The sequence below is a fragment of the Rhipicephalus microplus genome, chromosome X (genome assembly GCF_043290135.1).
Source record: "Rhipicephalus microplus isolate Deutch F79 chromosome X, USDA_Rmic, whole genome shotgun sequence".
NCBI lineage: Eukaryota > Metazoa > Arthropoda > Arachnida > Ixodida > Ixodidae > Rhipicephalus > Rhipicephalus microplus.
Window position 1 is genome coordinate 17,801,059 of NC_134710.1, and position 18,549 is coordinate 17,819,607.

Here is an 18,549-nt window from a genome sequence, read left to right on the forward strand (position 1 = left end):
TACCGTACAGCTTCATTATTAGTACTTTATGTCGAGGACTGTCACTCGTGATATGCTTCCGCGCGATACGCAATGCAAGACCATGCACTTCGCGATATTGCAATATCGAAATTCCACCCTCAAGTTCGAGCCCCACAATGCTATGTATGCTTGAATGCTAATTGCCTCTTTCAAATGCTGCGTGTGAGAAAGTTTGCACTTGGGACGCTGGAAGTAGGATAACCCAGCTAACAGAAGGCCAATAGAGCGGATACTTCGCATGTGGTATTTGCTTTCAAACAGAGCAAAACCTGCTGTATCTGCATAGCTCATGTTTCCACGACTGCGAGTTGGAAATTAACTTAAGAATTTTGGACGTGACTTGGCAAAAGGCCATGACTAGTTAACAATCGGAAGAAATGTACAACAGAATGAGCGCCAGTGTGCATATTTCACACAATATTGTATTTTACTTTTTCAGCTCCCGTGATTTCTTGTTTCTATACAGTTTATGAATATGCTAATTTAGTAACTTGTGGCTTGTATAGATCTGCCTCTCCAAGCTTCCCAAAGCATACAACCGTTCCTGTCACCTTTGCCAAAAGTGCCATGGACAAAACATCTGAAGAACTCGCCTTAGGCGTATTCAGAATCAAAATTGGGACTCGCTCGCTGGATTTCGTGCCAACCGGTTGTGTCCCAGCGATCTCCGACGACAGCGCCATGGCCGACTGGGCTCGCCCTGCGCCGTTTCCTCGGACTCCTGTGACCATGTTCATCTTTCATATCTTCTCCTTACTTTCGTATGTCACTTCCCCTGCGCCACGCTCTCTCCTTCCCCCTTTCTCTATCTCTATACCTTTTAACCCTGTCCTTTTAATCCCTCCTTACCCCACCGCTCGTGACCTACTGTTGAGGTGTCCTTTGCCTGAGTGACAGTTACGGGGCTCACTTTTCTTTTCATTTCAAAATACACCCCCCCCCCCCCGAAAAAAATGGCACAGCGTGAACTATCTTACGGTGCTAATAAGCACTCACTTTCTGGGCACAGATGGTTCAAGCCAGAAAACGTTGCCATGGAAGGCTGTTAATGGTCAGATTGACTTTTAAAGCAATTCAGTGTGAGAAAAGTATAAACAGCCACAGCAGCGCTTACATAAGCTCACAATGTGAAAGAAACAGACGGCAAGTGTAGCTTTTGTATCGATAATCATGAAACTATATACAGCTAGCGCTCTTTGCCTTGACACAGGAAAGAGTGAGAGATTCGCGAAGCAAAACAGGTGTGGCCTCTAGGTTTATGGTCAATAAAAACAGATACGATTGAACATAACCATGCAGTAAACAGCAAAGTGAACACTATGTAACAGCTCAAAAAAAAAACTTGAAGGGTTTCCTATGCATTCACCAAAGCGACCTGAAGGCGACAGCCGTCTCTTTCTTTTTGTTCAGTCAACTCATTGGTGTGTCCCCCCCCCCCCCCCCTCTGCGAATGTTTTCTGCACCTAAAGTGGCTTTGCACTGATTTATGACTGGAGGCATTCCAAACTTTCAGCACCTCACCTGGTTCTGCTCGGCCTCCGTTGTTGGTGGGCCGATCACACGATAACAAAGCAGTGCAAAGCGACGATGCCGTCTCATGACTGATCTTGAGACCGCCATGGTGACCTTACACATTATGGTGATCCCTGATGTCACGATGGCATCGTGTGGTGACACCATCACACGATGATTGTTGCACCAGTTCTGTTGACGCCGACTCCGCGGGACGCCAAAGCCACCAATGGTCAGTATTTTCTTTTTAGGTGAAAACATTAGATGCCTCGTCAAACGTGAAAATCGACCATTTGCCTCCCGCGTCATCGACGTGGAGTGATAAAAAAAACTACCGCGTGATGACAGCATATATGACGTCAGACATCGCCAAAATATGTGAAGTCGTCAAAACATGACGTGACTTCACGTGACCATGTCATCGTATGAGATCCGAGCTTGGTACAACTACAGTGCTCTATCTAGTTCTCTTTGGAGCTATCTAGCTTTGGAGAGCATGCAAAGAGGCAAAGCTGCTGGTGAGGGTCAGGTAACATCAGATCTGCTGAAAGGTGGAGGACAGATTCTGTTAGAAAAACTAGCCGCCGTGTTTACGAGGTGTCTTCTGATGGGAAGAGCACCAGAGTCCTGGAAGACCGCTAACATCATCTGAATACATAAGAAAGGAGATGACAAGGACTTGAAGAATTACAGGCCAGTCAGCTTGCTCTCTGTAGTATACAAGCTATTTACAAAGGTAATTACTAACAGAGTAAAGAAAACATTAGAATTCAATCAACCAAAGGAACAAGCAGGATTGCAAACAGGCTACTCAACAATCCACCACATTCATACTATCAATCAGGTAATAGAGAAATGCTCAGAATATAACCAACCACTATACATAGCCTTCATAGATTACGCGAAGGCATTTGATTCAGTAGAAATATCAGCTGTCATGCAGACACTGCTGAATCAGGGCGTCGATGAAGTATATAAAAACATCCTGGAAGAAATCTACAGGTGATCAACTGCTACCAAAGTGCTTGATAAAGAAAGCAACAGAATACCAGTCAAGAAGGGTGTAAGGCAGGGGGACACAATCTCCCCAATGCTGTTTACCGAGTGCTTACAGGAGGTTTTCAGAAGCCTAGAATAAAACCAGTTAGGGATAAGAGTTAATGGAGAGTACCTTAGTAACCTGCGCTTCGCTGATGACGTTGCATTGCTGAGTAACTCAGGGGACGAATCGCAACTCATGATTACGGAGTTAGACAAGGAGAGCAGAAAGGTGGGTCTTAAAATTATTCTGCAGAAAACAAAAGTAATGTACAACAACCTCGGAAAAGAGCAGCGCTTCGAGATAGGTAATAGTGCACTTCAAGTTGTAAAAGACTATGTCTACTTGGGGCAGGTAATAACCGCGGAGCCAAAACACGAGATTGAAGTAACTAGAAGAATAAGAATTGGGTGGAGCCAATTTGGCAAGCACTCTCAAATCATGACAGGTAGATTGCCACTATCCCTCAAGAGGAAGGTATATAACCGCTGTATCTTGCCAGCACTTAGCTATGGAGCAGAAACCTGGAGACTTACAAAGAGGGTTTAGCTTCAATTGAGGACGACGCAGTGAGCAATGGAAAGAAAAATGGTAGGTGTAACCTTAAGAGATAAGAAGAGAGCAGAGTAGATCAGGGAACAAACGGGGATTAAGGATATCATAGTTGAAATCAAGAAGAGGAAATGGACATAGGCCGGGCATGTAGCACGTAGACAGAATAACCGCTGGTCATTAACGGTAACTAACTGGATTTCCAGAGAAGGTAAGCGGGTTAGGGGAGACAGAAGGTTAAATGGCAGCTGAGATCAAGAAGTTTGCGGGTATAAATTGGCAGCAGCGAGCACAAGACCGGGTTAACTGGCGGAACATGGGAGAGGCCTTTGTCCTGCAGTGGACGTAGTCAGGCTGATGATAATGATGATGGTGATTTAGTTCTCTATAGTGCAATGTGGTCTAATCATGGAGGCAATGCGAAGCTCGTTAAGTACAGCAAGTTTTCAAAGGGTGGTGGAAAGGTGGCGGGCTGGGGCGTCGGCCGGGTGGTGCAAAAGGGGCACTGGCTCCCTTCAAGCCACACCGGCATCTGCCTACACCCAAGCTACACCAGTGCTTTCCTCCAGCCGCAATGCAACGCGGGTTCGCACCTACGGCAAAACCCTGCTGACTGACTGGTGGGGTAAGATAAGTTCATCGAGTGAGAAGAAAAAGAAGATGGCCTTGGGCATCAAATCATCTTAGGCAGATGAACAGGTGATTCTGTGAGTTTATAACGAGGTATCTAAGCCTTTAGCCTTAATAAATTTGCGTCGTTATTCACAGGGTAAGCTGCAAGTGTAAAATCCCAGCCCTGTGAGCACAATAAGGACACAGATGACAAATGTCGAACTTAGCTGCATCACCACAAACATCGAAGCCATAAAGTAGCATCAAGCAATGAGCTAATAGTATAAGTTTTGGGGTTTAACGTCCCGAAACTACCATGCCATTATGAGAGATGCCGTAGTGGAGGGCTCCAGAAATTTAAACACACAGGCCTATAGCATTTTCGCCGCAGTCGAAAATGCGGCCGCCATGGCCGGGATTCAACCCCGCAACCTGCCGGCTAGCAGCCGAGTGCCTTAGCCACTAGACCACTGTGGCGGGTAAGCAATGAATGAAGCGTACCGTGACTTTCACGTGTTATCACATCCCCGAACCGAGCAAGTGTGTCCGCCGCTTTCTCATTCGGAATGTTCAGTGATTGTTACGGTTATTTGCAACGAAACACACTGTCTAGTATGCGTGAATGAAAGTCAGAGCGATCAGAAGAAGCGTTTCTTAGTAATAGCAGCTCCTTACACCAGGCAACGGTGTAATGGTGTATGGTTCATCGCGCACCACTCATGGCGCGCGATGAAAGCATGTGAAAGCCGGAAAGCGTCGTCTGCTCTGACCGCCAGCGCTCCGCTCTCCCATAATGCCCCAGCGCCGATCCACCAGGGAAAGGCACGGCGCTGCGATTTCTGGAAAGGTCCATTGTCGAGCGCGCTCATGAGAGCTCTGATCAGCAGCGTGCCTCACGAGTGCTCCTCATCACTGTGGTCTTAAGACCACAGTTCACGCATGTTACTTCTCCTCGGCATGGCAGAGACCCACGCCCGTACTTTTGGCACTGGAAGCACCTTCGTGGGTTTGCGACACACGGCCGTACTTTAAGATGAAGGTAGGGGACCTGTACCACAGACGACAGGTTTGGGCTAGCGAAGGTGAACACTACATGCCTTGTTCCGATTTCTTGCCCTTCCCTTCTCATGAGTGTTATTAGCGGAGGGTACTGCTTGATAAGCTGAAACGACGGTTATTTTTGTGTCGATGAATTTCATGGGATATATATAGATTACGCCCTTGGCGTGGTTCAGAGATCAGTGTGGTGTTGCACACACATTATGGTAACGTATTTTACTTATTTTCTTATTGTTGTTCTGCTGCTCCGTATAGACTTCAACCAAAATTTGATATTTTTTATTTTTTATTTGATAGCTTTGGCGATAGGGAAAGGTGATATGTCCTTCAAGTGTTGTACTCTTTGAAGTTATTACAAAAAACCTGAACTTGTTGCATTTAGGTATCAATTCTTTAGTTTCAAGGGTGCCGATCAGTTTTGGGAATAGAGTGGTCTTTGTCTTCACAAAAGTTTAGAGTTCAGTGTAGTCAAGCTGGCCGCCCATGATGGAGCCCAACCAGAGAGTGTATTTGGACGAGAGACATACATAACTACTATAACCAGACGTAACAAGCCAAGGGAGACTAATCACGCATGGTTATCTCTTGCCTCCAGGAAAAAGTAAGCAAAAGGAAGATCCGGACAGGATAGATGAAAAGTGCGAGGGAAAGGCGAAGATGGTAGATTAATTATAGAAAGAAGGGACTGCCGGTTTTTTCGAGATGGGTAAGCCCAGGAGAGCAGTCGGTATGAAGCCAGGTCCAAAGATGAGCCGGGTGTTGCCTCTGCCGGGGGACCCTAAAGGTGCAAACATACGGCGTCGGCTACACCCAGGATTTTCCTTTTCCCGGACATGGCTAAACCGTGCATGGCGAGGCGTGGGAGGGGGCTGAAGCCTTCCCTTTGGCTAAGGACCGTGTTGACTCAACTCGCCAAACACCAGCTTGCGCAGACGCCTCAGCGGGGCGAGAAAATGATAAGCGGTGAGATGAGCTAGCGCTTGGAGGCAGGCCTAATTGTGAATAAGGAAACGCCAAACCGCCTTTGAACTTGTTTAGAGGGCAATTAAGCCCACCTAAACTGAAGTTACTCGGGCGTTACCTAATTTCGCGTGCTACAAGTACTGACAGCGTGGCTGTAATCGACGTGGTGCATAGCACTGCTATGCAATGAATCAGGTCACGGCAGTGCGCTAGCTCACGTACAACTCGAAGTAAAGGGGCCAAAGCTCACGTGACGCTTGAACACACCTCAGTGGATTCGAAGTCGAGATACACATTTTAAAACGAAACATCTGTATGGCTAGGTGAAACTTAAAACCGTTCGCCACCAGAAACGATAATGGTCGCCATTGGCTGCACCGTCAATTAAACCAAGGCCTCAGAGATGGCGGGCGCGCGGCGCGTTTCTCTCCGGCCGTCCCTATTGCCGCGCTCCCCACTACACCAGCAAAAAGCCAACGAGTGTCGTCCCGCACCCGGCTACCACGAGACGGCGAATTGAGTGAGGGTTTGGACTAGGACTCGGAGTTCGGTTCGGACTGTCACGGTGGATGGACGTGTTTTCTGAGCGCTCCCGATCGACTGCGCAAATAAGCGTTTTTGCATGTTTTGAGCTTGTCTTTATAATTATAAGGCAGCAGTTGAAATCATCGTAGCACTTGTTTTATGGTAGGGCCTTTTCGGGGGGTGAGTCCCCAGGTATTTATTAGTTTGTGCTTGTGTGTTTGCTTGATTTTTATTTTTTTGTCGTTTTTTTCTTGCCACCCCGTGGGGAAGGTGAACGTACATTGAACACGCAAATTTTTGTAGTAGAGCTTAGACTTTCTTTTTTTTCGTAGTGCAGGGCCCGAGTTTAGTAATTATCGAGTATAGGAACAATTGGTGTCAGAAAGACATGGTTAAAAAGACTAAAGTGTTCAGGATGTGGAGTGGGTTCGAAAGTGGACCCAAGTGTAGAAGCGGATGGAGAAGAGGCTGACGCGAAGTGTAGGCAATGTGAAATCGAGGAAAAACTGAAGAAAATAATTGCCCAGAGTAAACTGCTGATGAGAATCGCCGAGCTCGAGACTGCGTTGGCGACAGAGCAAGAGAAAACGAGGACAATGGGAGAAAGACTGAAGTCCGCCGAGGAAGCACTAGCGAAGCTGAACAAAGGAGCGGCATGCGGAGAGAACAGTAGGGAACCGGCAACCAGAACGGCAGAGAAGGAAGAGCAAGCAAGTTTGGAAAAAACAGATTCAGCCGGTTCAATTGTCGCAAAGCCCAGCTTCGGCGAGGTAGTGGTGGGTCTGGGAGGAGACAAAGCAGCTGGCGTCACAGGTGCAAGTAGCCCCCAGGTGCAAGACGCTCCAGCTAAAAAGTCACATCATGTGATAATCGCCGGGGACTCGAATTTAAATCGATGCACAGAAGCCATCAAAGAGAGGGTAAGAAATGACAAGAGGGTTGCAGTAGGGGCGTTCCCAGAACGCAAGCTGAAAGCAGTCATGAGGGAAGCGAGCGCAAAAGTCAAAACTACAGCTGATAGACGAAACCTTGTGATAATTTCAGGTGGTTTAAACGATGTCCTAAATGAAGATGCAGCAGGGCTAGCAGCCACACTGGCGAAAGGCGCCGATGACATGCGCGCCACTTCTCCTAAGGTACAGGTAGTGATATGCACAATACCGGAGGTACCGGTGCGTGATAGCAACCTGCAAAGAGCGGTTGTCAACGCAAACCAAGATATATGGCGGATGAGTCGAGAGAAAGGCTTTGAGGTGGTGGAAATAAACAGAGAGGTGCATAGGTGGGGTGGTTTTCAACGAGACAGAATTCACTTCGATGGGCGGCTAGGTCATGAGGTGGGTTGGCGACTTGCAGGACGCGCAGTAGCTTTTTGGGGGGGAGAGCGGGCCCTTCGGGGTGCAGGATAGCTAGTAACGAGGATAACAACCAGGGAGACTCTTTTACAGGTGGTGTGGACAGATACGATTCCAAAGTGGCACCAGTATCTAAGATAGGTAGAGTCCGGGGCATAAATACACGTAGCCACGAGCGCCGAGCCAATTCAGACATGGGGTGTATTAACATGCACGGTGGTAGGAACAGGCTGAAGTGGGGAGAGATAGAAGAACAGCTAAGGGAAGAGAGGCCGATGGTATACGGTTTTGTAGAAACACATCTCAGGGACATGGAACAACCTCCGAACAATCCGCACTACGCGTGGGAATATTGTAATAGAACAGAAGGCAGCAGAAGGGGGTGTGGTATTGCGGCATACATTCATAAAAGCACAGACTGGCAAAGGGTCAAGCAGGAGTGCAAGAAACATTTATGGCTAAAAGGGAAAGTGGCAGGTCAAATGACACTCCTTGGTTTCATGTACTTGTGGGCGGGAGCAAAGGCCAGAGAGGAAAACCAGGCAATAGTAGAGTGTATATCAAAGGACACTCAGGAGTTAGGAAGAGAGTGCGAGATAATTATACTAGAAGACATGAATGGGCACATAGAAGATATAGATGGGTACACCGACGCGACAGGCAAAATGATGATGGATATGTGTGAAAGGCTTGATTTGATCATTTGCAACAGTACCGAGAAGTGTCAAGGGCAAATAACATGGGAGGTAGGAAGGCTGCAGTCGACGATAGATAATGCACTGATGTCACATAGGTTGTATGATAAGCTCAGGGGAATGCACATAGATGAAGGTGGCTCCAGAAGTCTGGGTAGTGATCACAAACGTATCAAGCTAAGTTTTTGAAGAGCAGTGAAAGTGGGAAGGAGACAAGATGAGCAGCTACAGGAAAATTTTTATCCAGAAAGGCAAATTGAAATAGCCACTAAACAAATTGAGAAAGTAATCACGGAGGATAGTAAAACAGTGTAATCATACATGAATCTAATTAGACTGTTTGAGCTAGAGCTTGCTAAGACGCGTAACAAGTCACCCCGGAAAAGAAGACACAAATCCAAAAGTTGGTGGGATGAGGAAGTTAAGAGAGCCATAGCAAAACGTCAGGAAGCTTCTAGGGAACACAGACATGCTAAGCAGCGGGTTGAACCGACAGATGATGTTGAAAGAAATTGGGAAGCCTTTCTAAGCTGTAGAAGGGATGCATTCCTTCTGATCAATGAAAAGATTAGAATAAACGGAGCTCAGTGGCTGGCAGAAGTACATAAAACAGATAGAAAGGCAGCTGCGAAATTTCGGAACCATCTAAACTCCCTAAGAAATGAGACGAGCCTAGAGAAGAAGTTTATAACTACAGCCCAAGGTGCTAGGCTAGAAGGGGCCGAAGCTATTGAATATATTTATTTATTTATTTCCAATACTGCTAACCCCAATGATAGGGGCTCTAGCAGGGTGGTACAAAACATATAACAAGGTTTCTTAACAAATACAACAAATTCAGACAATACAAAATTCAACTGACAATGCAGACAAGCCTTTCGTAATACAAAATACATCAGGGTTACAATTGAAGAAGAGCCTGAAATGTATCACAGTCAACTACCGTTATTACGTCTTTATCGAGTTCATTCCATTCTGTTATAGGTCGGGGAAAAAAGAATATTTAAAAACATTGTTCTTGCATTTAAATGGCACTAATGAGTATGGATGTCGTAGCCTTGTAGAATAACCGCCAGAAAAAGAAATGTAGTCACACGTTCGGCCCTGTAACTTACCCTTGACAATTTTAAACATAAACATAAGGCGAGCGATTTTATTTCTAACTGTAATGCTTTTTAAGTCTGCTTGGCGAAGTAACTGAGTAATAGAAGATGGACCGTAACTGTTAAAAATAAATCGTACAGCCTTACTCTGAACTCTATCCAACTTACGTGTGTTCGTCTATGTAAACGGGTCCCAAATAATATTTGAATATTCTAAAATTGGCAGGATTGATGCTTTGAAAGTGGCGAGCTTACAGATGGTAGATGCCCTCTTGAGAGACCTCCTTAAAAAATGAAGTTTAGACAATGCCTTATTAGAAATAGGTGTGATATGACTATCCCAGTGAATGTTATCAGTTATAATAAGACCTAGATATTTGAACTCATTGACACGATTTAATGATTTACGATCAACTGTATATGTATATAAAAGAGGATTTTTCTTGTTACTTATGGTCATTACAGCGCATTTGTCGTAATTCACAGCCATCTGCCACGTCCCGCACCAACGCATCACTTTATCTAATTGAAAATTCCGTGCATTTTGATCTGAAGTTGAATATCTCACTATACAAAACACAATCGTCGGCATATAGTCTTATTTTAACGCCACAGTCATCCACCATGTCTTATATAAAAAGAAGGAACAATAACGGTCCTAAAACTGATCCCTGGGGGACACCCGAATCTACAGGCAGCTTTTGTGAGAAATGTTCATTAAAAACAACATACTGTTTTCGAGATCCCAGGTATGCTTGTATCCATTGACAAAGCTGTGGGTTTTTTAATACTGCGCAAAGTTTCATTAATAGCCTAGAATGAGAGATTTTGTCGAAGGCCTTCGCAAAGTCTAAAAAAACAGCATCTATCTGTGACTGGTTATTTATGGCTAGTGCGAAGTCATGGACAATTTCAACCAATTGTGTTACTGTGGAAAACCCACGCCTAAAACCATGCTGAGCTGGTGAAAGTACCGAGTGCGACTCCAAAAAGCAGGAAATGTGTATGTATTATGTGTTCCAATAACTTGCAGCATGTGCAAGTCAAAGCTATTGGGCGATAATTACAAACCAACTGTTTATCTCCGCGTTTGAATAAAGGCTTAATTTTAGAAAATTTCCAATCCTCAGGCAGGACACTTCTGGATAACGATTCATTAAAAATAATTGTCAAAAATTTTGAGGACCATTCAGCATATCTCTTTAAAAAGGCATTTGGTAAGTCATCTGGGCCACAATATTTTCTTACATTCAAATTCAGTAATAATTCAAATACGCCAGCTTCTGTGACTTCCAGATTTTCAATGGGAGGCAGGTCTTTAAACTTGCTAAAAGTGGGGGTGGTTTTGTCATCACAAGTAAAAACATATGCGAAGTGTTCGTTAAATGCATTGGCTATTTCTGTTTCATCTGATGTGCTAACGTTATTTATAACAAACGTGTCTCTATTGGATTACTTTGGTCTTATAAAATGCTAAAAATGAGACGGCGATTCCTTCATCATGTGAGTTAACTTTACATCGTAAAAACTGCGTTGTTCGATCTTCATCTTATCTTTTAGTTGTCGAGACAGATCGCGGATCAGAGAACGTGTTGCGATACTCGTGTGCTTTCTTAGTGATTTCCGAAGACGATTAATTTTTCTCTTAATGTGAATTATATCTCGTGTAATCCAGGGTTTTGACATATGTACCTTCTTTTTCTTGAAAGGAACAAAAAGCTGTATGCACGCATGCGCAGTGTTCTTATACTTTAACCACAGAGCGTTAAAATCACTCAAACCCAGATTAACACTTTTGCAAAGTTCGTCGTAGGCTATCTCCAGTCTGTCTATGATGGATGCATCGTCGGAAGAATGAAATACTGGCACACGTGTGTATTTAACATCATTTTTGTACTTCAGCGAGTGAAGCTCAACCAAGACTGCCATGTGATCTGAAATACCTGTAACCACTTCGCAGTCAATTTTTCCGGAAATATTACCATTCACAAAGACAAGATCAAGAATAGATTTACTGTTATCTTGCACACGAGCGCAATCACTAACATTGTTGCGTTAAATCAAAACGGAAGGCAATGTCAATAAGCGCTTCATCGTTAATGGGATCAGAACTTCCTGCGCTAAACGAAGACCAGTTGATGTCTGGAAGGTTGAAGTCTCCACATAAAATAAGCTTGGTAGTTTGATTTGTTTTAGACGAAATATACAGCTGTAGTTGTTCTAAAACCTCAGGGATTGAGGCAGGGGGCCTGTACACAACTCCAATAACAAGGCTTTCTTTTCTATCGATAAGCTTACAAAATAAAGCCTCAACGCCAGGGGCGTCAGGCATGCGTGCTATCCTGTAAATATTTTTAACCAATATATAGAACAAGGGTGACAAAAAATTTCAACAAAGAAGTGCTTTATGCACCACAATAGACAAGGAAGAATCAAGTGGTGCGACAACGAGTGTGGGAAAGGGCTGAGAAAAGGGATCCTAGTAGTACATCAACAGGCCCAGATGGCATTCCAATTATGCTGATGAAGACATTAGGTCCGAAGTCTAAGCAGGCTTTAAGAGAGGCAGTGAGCAAACTAATATTCGAGAGTGAAGTTCCCGATGGATGGAAACTTAGCAGGATGAGCACGATCTATAAAGAAAAAGGGGACAAAGCTGACATAAACAACTACCGTCCTATAACAGTGACATCAGTGGTCTACAGGCTGGCGATGCAGATTATAAAGGAAAGACTGCAGGCGTGGATAGAGGATGAGGAGGTGCTGGGGGAACTGCAGAATGAGTTTCGAAAACACAGGAGGTTGGAAGACAATCTGTTCTCACTCACGCAGTTCATCGAAATAGCAGAAAAGGAACACAGGCCCTTGTGGCTAGCATTTTTGGATATAAAGGGAGCGTTCGATAGCGTGGTTCAAGAGGAATTGTGGGGAATACTGGACACACTAGGCGTGGAAGATGTGGTCACTAATCTTTTAAAAGATATCTATAAAGGTAACAAGGTAGCTATAAAGTGGGAAAAACAGGTCTCGAAGCCTGCAGAGGTAAAACGGGGGCTTAGGCAGGGGTGTCCCCTGTCACCCTTATTATTCATGATGTAGCTACAAGGATTAGAGGCCAAATTAGAGGGAAGTGGACTGGACTTCAACCTCTCTTTAGTCAAACAAAAAAAAACTCATTGATCAGGCACTACCAGCATTAATGTACGCAGATGGTATAGTGCTAATGGCCGACAACAAGAAAGATTTGCAGAAATAATGGACATCTGCGGTAATGAGGGAGATAGGTTAGAATTTCGATTCAGTAAGGAAAAATCAGCAGTCATGATTTTCAACGATAACGAAGGTAGTGAGCTTAGAATACAGGAGGTCACGCTAGAGATAACAGATAAATACAATTATCTGGGCGTATGGATAAGCAATGGCACCGAGTACCTAAGGGAGAACGAAATATACGTGACGACTAAAGGTAACAGGAATGCAGCAGGGATGAAAAATAGGGCACTCTGGAATTACAATAGGTATCATGTTGTGAGAGGAATATGGAAAGGGGTCATGGTTCCTGGGCTCACGTTCGGCAATGCGGTCTTGTGCATGAGATCAGAAGTTCAAGCAAGATTAGAAATTAAGCAACGTAAAATAGGTAGGCTTGCTTTAGCAGCTCAGGGGAATACACCAAATCAGGGAGTACAAGGTGATATGGGATGGACATCATTTGAGGGCAGCGAAGCTAGCAGCAAGATAAAGTTTGAGAAGCGATTGCGAGAAATGAGGGAGGAGCATTGGGCAAGGAAGGTTTTCAGCTACTTGTACATGAAGAATGTCGATACAAAATGGAGGAAGCGAACCAGGAAATTGACTGGTAAATACTTGGAAAACAGCAGGTGGCCAAACCAAAAAGACCTATCGGTTAAGAAGAAAGTGAAGGAAACAGAGACTGACATGTGGAGAATCGGCATAATTAAGAAGTCCGCACTAGAGATCTATCGAAGTTTTAAGCGGGAAATTGCCAAGGAAAGGCTCTATGATAATACTCGGGGTAGTTCTCTACTGTTTGAGGCCAGGTCGGGAGTGTTGCGAACCAAGACATATCAGGCCAAATACGAATGGTTAGACACATTATGCAGTGCGTGTGGAGAGGAAGAAGAAACTGCCGAACCCTTGATAATGTACTGTAAAGGGTTTCACCCTATAGTTCAGGATGATGGCGCAGAGTTTTTCAGAGCACTGGGGTTTAGGGAGAGGGAGGGCAAAATAGACTAAGCGGGTAGACTTAACTAGAAGGAGGTTATCTGATTGGTGGCTAAAGTCAAGGCACAAGTGAAAGTTATACCCTTCACTGCAAAGTACGAATCGTCAACCTCACTATTTAAAAGAAAAAAATTGATCTAATGATTAGTTCACCAAGTATTACGGCTAGGTGGCGTTAGCCGCCGCCCGATCTAAAGGGTACAGCCACATCCATCCATCCATCCATCCGGCGGTGGCGGCTGAGACAATAGCATGCAGCAGAGCGCACGGCAATCCAGCCTCCGCATGGTTTTTTGCGCCTATAGGATCTTCTGGATTAAGTGAGGGAAAGCATTTTTGTTGCTGCGTTTATTTTGGTCCAATTTTAAAAGAAAAGCATGCGCACTGCTGCATTCGTAAGGAGTTATCAATTCGTCTTTGGCAGTAGAACTTTTTTTTGTTATGGTCCATTTTCTGTCAGTGCTATATAGCTTGATCTGAGAAATAGAGGCATTCTAGTATTCTTCCTTTCGTCTGGATACTTGTATGGGGCAAAGCTGGACTTATTATCATCGTTTATCGTATTCCTACCCTGCATGACTCATTATTTTACTGTTATATTGCGTACAGATATTTATGACATGGTCAACCAGAGCGCAGTTACGCTCTAGATAACTGGGTGCTCGGGTCATGTCATTGAAATAAGGCGCGTGTGAAGTAATTTTGTCGGGATATTGAATAAGGTTTCGATTATCCAACCTACATTCACTCCCCACGTATTTCACACAGAAATTGCCTGAGTTGTCATCGTCTCCTTTTTCGTCATCTGAATTTTGGTTATGTTTTGGTACTAGCGTAATGGCAATATCAGTGTTGCGTTCATTTACTGTACTCTACTGCATCCAAATAAACGGGTCCACATGTAGCATAGTGGCATCTTTCGATTAAAAGCTAAGTATTCACTGAGGTAAACTAATAAAGAAAGAAAAAGTGCAAATTGTCCCTGCTATGTAATACGTACGGCAGTGTTTCATACCAGGTGCATCAAACTATGAACGTCTGTTGCTTCCTCCTTGAAGAAGAAAACATTTCGATGTTCGTTATTTCATTGCCTGACGTGTCCGCTTAACGCCGTAAAATTCTCAGTGCAAATCGAACGCCATCAGTGACCAAAACCTGCCTGTAACCAGCCCATGGTCGTAGCACTACCAGCGACGTTCAATCTAGACAGTATGGAGCATGGAGACCACTGCACCCTCCTCCCGGTATCGTGCTTATGCGGCTCGACGGGAGGATTCTGAAAATGGCGTTACAAGGAAAAGCAGCTCTAGTTCCGTGAAAAGAAAGAAAAAGCAAACCCTTTACTAGAGTGTAACCCGTAAGTGTTGAACGCGGCACTCTTCTGATATCGCTTGTTGATCAAGTTGTCATTTTTTTATCTTCGCCAGTGCCATCCATACTATGCAGCCTGCAAACTTCAAAGTATGGTAGGTTTTCAGCACATGCGGAACTGCTGCGCAGGCATCGCAATTATATGGGCTCACTTATGGGCGGCCCAAATCCACAGCAAAAAAAGCAATCTGAGAACATATATACGCCCAAGCATGTGTTTTTTTCTCGTACACCTTGGCCCGACATTCCCAAATGAGCGCGAAATTATATAAAAGCGCGAAATTATATAAAGGCACAAAACCATTTATTTTCTTGCCTTATGCGAGCATCGCCAACCACGCGGCAGCCTTTTCGACCCTACGAAGCAGCGCCGTGGTGCGTATAAAAGAGCGGGCCACGCCCACCTGTGGGAACACGCTCTCTCCGTGCGAGTGGGATCTCCTGAGTGAAACCCGTCGCGCGCACGCCATCTGGGAGCATATGGTTACACGTTCTATACGTCGCACCCAAGCGCGCGCATCATTAGGAGAGCTGTCAGCGACATAGTTCATCTCTCCGCAGCCGTGCCGCCGAGCCCACGCACCGCAGTTTCAACTTACAACTTCCAGATGGACAGCAGACAGCTTTCCAGGAATAGCCCGAACAGCTCTTCCGTGAGAATGCTATGTTCGCCGGGCCGATGCAGCAGTCCGAGAACAAGAAAAGACAAGGGTTGCGAAACCCAAGCAGCAACTGCGCACAGATGATCCGGCAGCCTTCCGAACTAAATGCAAGTGAAAACGGCGAACTGAGGAAGTGGTGGTGCCGGCAGTACATCGTCAACGTGGCAATGGCGAAAACTTGCCCACCTGTGCCTACACTAGCCGTCGGTGACGTCATGATGCGATAATCTTTCATCGTCACTCATATTTCGTCCACCAACTTGGAATGCTGGTCAATTTTTGTGCTTAATGAGGCGTCTAAGGTTTTCCCCTTAAAATTCAGAGTAAGGCACCACACTCACTTGAGAAGGTCATTACGCACGACATAAAAGCAAGCTGTCCAGACTTTTGCAGACCAGTTATTGATTGGGGCATCTGAATTCATTGTATTCAGGTAAAAAATTGCGCTGAAATAGAAAGGACACCACAAAGAAGGAACACTTAAACAGATCGAGCGCAAACTACCAACTGTTTTTTATTGACTGTAGAACGTCGGTAAAATAGGGAACCCGCACATAGCTGCGCCGACGCGTCGAGGATCAACACGTGCTACTTAACGCACCTTATCAATCAAAAAGGACACTTCTGCACCGTAGAGCGATACCGAGGCCTCACTTACACAGCTATCACCTTTCATGTTGATGAAGAATGCTTCCAACACCTCACGAGCACACGTATCTCTGCTATGTCCCAGTATCTTAGTCTCCTGAAATAGTGGTTCACATCCACATGCTGCGCAGTGTGCAGGCAAATTTCCCATTTCACTATTTTTGATCGACAGCTGGTGTTCACGTATGCGATCGTTAACGCAGCGGCCTGTTTGGCCCACGTAAGATCTGCCGCAGGAAAACGGAGTCGCATATACCACTCCCACATCGCATTGCACCACCGGGTTGGCATGCTTCTTGTTACACAGGCTAGTGCACTCATTGCCGCTCGAAATTCGCGCGCACAACCTCGAGAGCTTCTTAGGTGCAGAAAACACCATGTCAACTCCGTGCCGGTTAGCAACCTTCTTCAGGTTGTGCGTCACCCGGTGTAAATAGGGTACCACTAACGGCCTCTCACGCCCACTGGGCGCGTCTTTCAGGCACTGCTTCCGTGATCGCCCTTTTAGCTTCTTCAGGAGGGTCTCGGCCACCGCCGCCAGCACAGACTGCGGGAACGCGGCTGCCTTCAGTCGATCAATCTGAGCACGGAAGCTGGCCTGCCTCTCATGCGAGCACGACCTCACCAGCGCAGACTCCAAACACATTGAAGCGATCGCCCTCTTAACTACCTTAGAATGTGATGATGTATATGGTAAAGGCTTCTTTCTAGCACGCGGACAGTACGCATAACAAGTATGTTGATGCTTGAATATGAGCTTAAGATCTAAAAACTGAAGCGTTCCTTCCTGCGGTAGCTCGTAAGTAAAACATAGACCCCTCCCATACTTGTTAAACTTCTTTACAACGTTGTGCACATTACTGTTAGTACTCGTTTGTTTGTCCAAAACTACCAGGAAATCGTCTACGTACCTAAAAATCTTTAACACTCCGTCACTTCTAAACACCTCAAGCAGATCGCGGTCAATGTAGGCCAGGAAAATGTTACACAAAACAGGGGCAACACAGGAACCAATACAAATGCCTTTTCTTTGGAGGTACAAACCCTTGTCAAAACCTATGAAAGTGTGTTTCAGATAGAATTCCAAAAGCGACATAAAATTATCAACACTCAGACCCGTGGAATTTTGAAAACCAATAGCTGAATTCTCTAAAATGCAATCCATAACACACTCAAAAAGTTCAACATGGGAAACAGAATAAAACAGATCTTGCACATCCACTGAGAAAGTCAGCCCATGTGAAACTTTGCCTTCGAAAAACCGCGCTACTTCCATAGAATTCTTCGTCACGAACGGATCATTCAAACACAACCTGTTCAGGCATTTTTGTAAAAACATGCTAGACTGGTGCTGCCATGAGCCTTTTTCACTCACAATAGTGCGAAAGGGAATTTCCACTTTGTGCGTTTTTGCACTAAAAAACACTTGCAAGGTGCTGGATTTACTTCCTTGAATTGCATTCGCAAGTTTCGTTAGCTTCATGTCCCTACACAATGCCACTGCTTTTGTTTTAACACGTGCCTCACAAGGCTTTACCTTGACAAAGTTCTTTTCGATGGCCTGGCGTGCTTTCTCCTGGTAGATAGCTGACGGCATAATCACGAAGCCACCTTCTTTGTCAGCCGTAGTCAAGCTGAGACCTTTATCTTTGAAGTATCTCACAATATCTCCCAGGTTGTCTCTTGTCGTCCTCTTTGCCGGTCGAATTGTGCTCCTTTGAAGGCTTTCCACCCCCTCCAGCAGGCATCTTTCCTGATTCTCTTGACCTGCTTTTTCCGCCATCCTTCGGTTATAAGCCAAAAGCTCGAAAGCAGGTACCGCAGGCTCGTGAGAGAACTTTGGACCTTTCTGCAAAACCTTTGAAATGTTATCGGGAAGCTGTACATCACCAATGACTATCAAGTCAGAGTCGATCGATTCTTTTTTACTAACACGTGGTCTTAAAGCTGACAGGGCTTGCCTCAAGTAGAAACACCACCACTGCTCTGTCATTTCTGCTGCCAATCTTCTTGCTGACCGTAACTTGCTTTCGGCCACCCCCTCAGGGAAGTTGCCATAGCACACCACACGTAACCAGTCTTGACAGACCCGCACCTGTCTCCATAACTCTGATTTCCAAATCTTGGCGACCCGTTTTACATGTCCATTAGATGGCTTGACGCCACCAAACAACATCCAAATAT

The 18,549-nt window shown here is 45.1% G+C and overlaps 1 protein-coding gene across 3 annotated transcripts in view; it reads right to left on the minus strand.

Annotated features, from left to right (window-relative positions):
- Positions 1-18,549, minus strand: part of LOC119175679 (uncharacterized) — a 41,333-nt gene that overhangs the window by 8,952 nt on the left and 13,832 nt on the right. The window contains exon 1 of one of the 3 annotated variants that reach the window (XM_075881875.1): positions 15,655-15,777. The exons of the other annotated variants lie outside the window; for them this stretch is intronic. The gene's annotated coding sequence lies outside the window, so the exon portion shown is untranslated. Of the gene's footprint in view, positions 1-15,654; positions 15,778-18,549 lie in introns of those variants that run through there. 3 annotated transcript variants of the gene reach the window in all.